At 37.8% G+C, this 6,000-nt stretch overlaps 1 protein-coding gene across 4 annotated transcripts in view; it reads left to right on the top strand.

Annotated features, from left to right (window-relative positions):
* Nucleotides 1–6,000, top strand: part of Map2k4 (mitogen-activated protein kinase kinase 4) — a 103,910-nt gene that overhangs the window by 38,695 nt on the left and 59,215 nt on the right. Inside the window, exon 1 of one of the 4 annotated variants that reach the window (XM_031354560.1) lies at nt 5,453–5,851. The exons of the other annotated variants lie outside the window; for them this stretch is intronic. The gene's annotated coding sequence lies outside the window, so the exon portion shown is untranslated. Of the gene's footprint in view, nt 1–5,452; nt 5,852–6,000 lie in introns of those variants that run through there. 4 annotated transcript variants of the gene reach the window in all.

Raw genomic sequence — 6,000 nt, 5'->3', positions numbered from 1 at the left:
AGACACACAGAGAGAAAGACAGAGAGAAAGACAGAGTGAGAGTTAGAGAGCGAGCAGGTAGCAGCTGCACATGGAATAAGCCTGTAGATCTACTGCTTGCTACTTGGAATCACAAGAAAAGAGAATTTAGAATTCCAGGCTGGCCTAAGCTAAATGGAAAGATGAAAGATGCCCCCTCCCAATGAAGAAGGAAATGAAAAAGAACTTCAGGCTACCATTATAAAAAAGGAAAGAGGGGCTATCACCACTGATCCCATATATACAAAAGCACAGAAATACAGTCAGTAATTTATCTCAAGAAATGTGGCAAATTGAGTTAGTTTGTGACATCAATAACAAAAGCTTATTCAAGAAGTTTCTCATCTGATAAAAAGTTGTGAATTTATATTTTGAATTCTCATACAGGAAATGTGAGACCTTGGTGGTTTTTCTGTACCAGATAGCAAATATAAAAGGCAAGAGCTGTGGGCACAGTAAAGTCTAGTGTCAGGTAGTGATCCTGTCTAATGTGTGTGAGCCCCTGGGGAAACAAACAACAGGAATAAAAATAAAGACAAGAGGAAAGTTTACAGAACTCTTTAGACAACGGAGAAAGGCACATTTCTCAACTCATACATCTAAGTCAGCATAGCATTGACAGAAACCAGACAAAGATATTACAAAGCAAAGGAGACCACAGAACTCCATTGTTAATAAACATACACTTGGAAATCCTCATAAACAGTACTTTGGATTAATTTTGGTTGGATATTTGATTCTTATAATTCACTGTATTAATAAACTAAAGGAGAAAAATATGTGGACTTTCAATAGGTACATATTTGACAACATTTATTATCAAACAATTCCATTAAAATAAGAGGGGGTAGTTCCTGACTCATTGGTGGCATCTAAGGAAATGCTTTTACTATGTATAGCATACTTAGTGATGAAAGACTCAGTGCTGTGTCTGTGATTGCTGACAAGACAGGAAACCCCAGATACTGAACAGAAAAAAACTTAAAGATTTGATTGCAAGCCAGCCTTTTTTTCAGACAGGTATTTTAATTGCATATGCAGAAAATATTAATTTAGCAGAATTACTAGAATTATTAAGTGACTTCAGCAAAGGGTAACAAGATCACTTCTTTCTGTAAACACCTGATAGCAAAAATAACCTCTTGGAAAGTAAAGTTCCAGAATGATTATAGTAACTTAAAAAGTATAAAATAGTTATTGATACAGTTAAAGAAAATAAAATAAGACTTCACTAACAGCCAGGCGGTGGTGGCACACGCCTTTAATCCCAGCACTTGAGAGGCAGAGGCAGGTGGATTTCTGAGTTCGAGGCCAGCCTGGTCTACAGAGTGAGTTCCAGGACAGCCAGGGCTACTCAGAGAAACCCTGTCTTGAAAAACAAAACAAACAAACAAACAAACACAAAAAAGACTTCACTAACATTAACTACTGGGTGGGGGCATGAAAAGACTTGAATACATGAGTAAGATGTCTTCTTCTGGGCAAGTCATGTAGCTCAGTGACAGAGTGCTTTCCTTTTATGTCCCAAGTCCCTCAAGTCCACAGTTATACACAGGTACACACACACATGCATGTGCAAAACAATGGCTTAGTCCTATATTGGGAAGTACAGTGTTATTAAGATACCTGTTCTTATCTCACTCATTTATTAATTCAACTCAGGAATATCTTAGCAACCTTAATACACACACAAACGCCACACACACAAATGCACACTGACATTTTGATTATGTAATTTATGTGGAAATATAAAGGAAGTAGAATAGTGGAAAATACTTTTGTAAAAAGTAATGAAGATGAAGATACAACAACTAAAGTCTTATAGAAGAATGTTATATAAGATGGAATAGGAAGTTAAGCATATGAGCCAGCACACATGTACAGTCTGTTAATTTTTGTCTAAGGTCCCTATACAGTTTTGCATACAGGTTAGGCCTTTTATGATGATTGAGCACACGGGGGTGAAATCTGTAACAGAGTGAACCTATTTCCTAATTCACACCATGTGCTTGAAATAAAGCATTGTCCTAAAGGGTAAAGTAGAAATTCTATCCAGCTTGTAAAAGAAACCATCCTAATATATTTATCTAGCATAGGCAAATACTTATTTGATAGTACAGAAGGACATAGTAGTGTAAATTGCCACCAAAGATCTATTGGATTTCATTGAAGATAATGTTCTGCTTACTAGAAATTTCTTAGGAAATTGTATAGGCCAGTCATGCCGTGAGAAAATACTCTGCATTTACCTGCAAAGGACTTTCAGATATACAATGAACTATTATTAACAACTCAGAACAAACAATCCTGTTAATGGGTTTTAGATTTAAGTGGACATTTCACAAAGAAACTTCAGAATAGTCAATGAGTGCATGGAAGGCATGTTTAACATTAGTAAGCAGAAGAGTCAGATAAAAATAAGAGTGATATTGCTCATCTGCCAGAAGGGTCCAGACTTAAAAGGGTACATAATGGTATCAGAGTTCACATATTGTGGAGGGAATAGGAAAGGGCTCAACTACTTTAGAAAGCCCCTTAATAGTTTCTTATGAATTAAAACATGACCTAGCATTGTCCAGTGTAAAAATGTTTTTTTTTATGAAAATTTGCATTTGAATAGTCATAGAAACTGTTCATCATGGTTCTACAAAAAAACCCAAATGTTTATTCATTGGAGGATGAATGAATAAACTGTGTCTTACTAGAATGCAATAGGAATTACTGATACACATAAGCACATGTGAGTCCAGAAATGCTGAGACACAACCAGGCACAAAGAAGAGCACATGTTGGTTCTTCATCTGTCGAGATTGAAAAGCGGCCAAGGCTGAAGTCAGTGGGGGTGGCTGAGATGAGAACAGTTTTGTCTTGTGGAGACTGACAAGAGTGGCACAAGGAGCTACCTGGGGGTCAGGTTTTCTGTCTTGAATCTTGCAAGACCTAAGTGTATATGAATTTGCCAAAACCTAATGGTTGTGATGTGGATATTTCACTATATGTAAATAACATTGTATTAAAGAAACAGAATAGTAAAATTATATGAACAGATTATTTATTCTTTCTCAATTAATAGTGATTTTCTGTTCCTTTTTTCAAAGCACACATGCATTTCAGCAGTCATAATACTTGGTGATAATTATATGAACATGGTGTTGGTTAAATTCACTTCTTATGCCAGTAGAGAAGTAGGTGACAAATGTTACTTCTGCTCATTCAATTTCCTTTGCTAGAATGCTTGAAAGAATCCTAGAATGATTCATTTAATTAATTTATGTAGCAGTGCTAGTGATTTCATCCTTAAAACTGCTGTCATAGTAAGGTTTCTATTTTTGGGCAGAACCCAACTATAGAGGGATTTGCCTGTGAAAAATTTATTTATTTAGTTTTTATGCATATATGTAGGAGTGCCTGTGTGAGTTTATGTGCACTATCTGTACATTGGTGTCTATGAAGACCAGAAGAGGGTGTTGGATCTCCTAGAACTGGAGTTATAGGTGGTAGCTATGTGATGTAGGCATTGGGACCCAAACAGAGGCTCTCTGCAAGAGCATTAAGCACTCTTAGTCACTGAACCATCTCTTTAGCCTGAGCAAAACTTAAAGAAATTGTTATCAAGTGTTACTTGGTTCTCAGCCTACTCTAGAGCATTTGTTGCATCATGCCAGTTATAGTGTACACCTGAGTAGTTGGCTCCTTCAGCTAACATTGGAGACTTGTCTTTAGTGTGCTTTCAAAAGAATATTTTTGAAGTCAGATATGCTATCATGACCTTAGTCCCAGCTACTAAGAAAGCCAAAGAGATAGTTCTCTTGTGCCCAAGAGAAAGAGGCCAACCTGGATAGCATAGTGAGGCCCTGTCTCAATCAGTAAACAAACAAGCATTTTCTTTTAATAGAGATCAGTGTAATCTTACCATGTAGGTTGAACATACCATCTTTAAAAAAATAACACATGCTTTAGGTAAGAGTATTCAGTTTGGCCAATCATGGGGGCACATACTTTAATCTCAGTACTTAGGAAGCAGAGGCAGGTGGAGCTCTGTGAGTTTAAGGCTAGTCTGGTCCAAATAATTAGTTCTAGAACAGCCAGAGCTACATGGTGAGATCCTGTCTCAATAAACCGAAGGGGGCGGAGGGGGAAACAGAAAGAAAAAGGAAAAAAAAAGAGTATTCTATCAATCTAGAAAATTATAAAATAGTAAGCTTTGTGCAATTACTACTTCTTTTCCAAGACAAGTCTACTAAAATAAGAATATATATATATGTGTGTATATATATGTGTATATGTATATATATATACACATATATACATATATGTATACATATATATACATATATAAGGTGTATATATGTATACACCTTATACATATGCATACACACATACATATGCATATATATATAGTACATATATATTATTATAGAAAAGCTTAGTAGATATGGAAATATATAGTCGACTTTTCACTGTGACAAAATATGTGATAGAAGTAACTTCAGAGGGAGTACTTACTTTGGCCTGTGCTGTCAGAGGGTCTTACTCCAGGTGTGCCAAGAGAATGGTACGAATGACTCCGTGTGACAGGAGTATGATGTAACTGGTCACACCCATACATCTGACAAGAAGTCAGTGCTAAATTGAAGATTTAGAAAAGCATTGAGTCATCAGGATTTAGATGATAAAGTTGCCTAGTAAGAAGGTGGGACTTTATTTTGATGAGAAAAATGTACATAGGGCCAAACTCCAAAGAAATGTAGTAGAGGCTTAACGAGCAGGCCTAGAATAAGAAAAGACACTTGGGAGGTGGAAGGTTGTGTGTGATGCCATAGAAGCCCAGCATTTACGAGGAAGCAGTTGGAGAGGGATGGATTAGCAATGTGTGATGCTAAGAGTCTTTAGTGGAATTCCTTAGATACCATTTTAAGTGCTGTGGTGGTTAGGGTGGAAACATACAGCCTCATAGCTTAGGGCAGTTTCTTCACCTTCCTCTGTATGAAACAGCCCAGGGAAATGATTATATTGGTATTGCTTTGAGTATAGTAGAAGGTCACCTCTTAGCAAATACACTGGCTGTAGCAGCAATATAAAAACATAAGCGTTTGCCTCATCTTCTTTAACTTCATTCTTTTCATTGGTGAGGAAACATTTACCTTTCCATCTTAAATCAGTTTTGGCCCAACTACTGCATATTTCTTTACTTTTTCCCTCCATCCTCCTTCCGATCCTTCCAAGAGACAGACTCTGACTCCTTAGCCCAGACTGGACGAAGGCTTCCAGCCTCCTACTGAGCCTCTTGAATGCTAGGTACCACACTGCACCCAGCTTCTTGCTACTTTCTGAATAAGAACATTAGAACGTGAGTGCTTCTAATTAGATTGTTTGGGCAAATTTTTGGTGACCTTTCTTTCTTTCGCTGCTTTTTTAGATCTAGGCAAAGACTCTCATTTTGTTAGGAGAGCCAGGAAGCAGGGAGTTTCCATGGTAACCGACAGGCTGAGTTTACTGTGGAAATTTCCGGAATTAACAGAGCTGCATTGCAGAAGGATGCATAGAGCAGTATTCATCTAGAGATCTTAACGGTGGCGTATGCAGAGAGGAGCACTTGCTGTGTTATTGGGATATGTGCATGTTTATTTTCTTGTCTAAGGAAGATTGGCAGGTGTGTGTGTGTGTGTGTGTGTGTGTGTGTGTGTGTGTGTGTATGCACGCATTGAGAGAGTTAAACAGCTTTGAGGCATTTCATACATCCTGGCTTGGTAACCTGGAGCTTGCTTAAAGACAAAAAGGAAAATGTGGTTTGGAAAGGAGGATCTGCCTGGTGCCACTGGGAGAGAATTAGGTAAGTGCATCTCTTAGAGGGCTGGCAAGGAAGGGAGGAAAGCACACCCACCTCAGTCCACAGTGAACGATTCTGAGGAAGGTGGGCCTAGGCACAAGATGATTCTTGCTTTTTAAAGGAAAGGTGGTAGGCATCAGCATGTTTGAGAA

Source organism: Mastomys coucha, unplaced genomic scaffold, assembly GCF_008632895.1.
Source record: "Mastomys coucha isolate ucsf_1 unplaced genomic scaffold, UCSF_Mcou_1 pScaffold5, whole genome shotgun sequence".
Taxonomy (NCBI): domain Eukaryota; kingdom Metazoa; phylum Chordata; class Mammalia; order Rodentia; family Muridae; genus Mastomys; species Mastomys coucha.
Note: the sequence above shows the minus strand (reverse complement) of the source record. Positions and strands in the feature narration are given on the sequence as shown.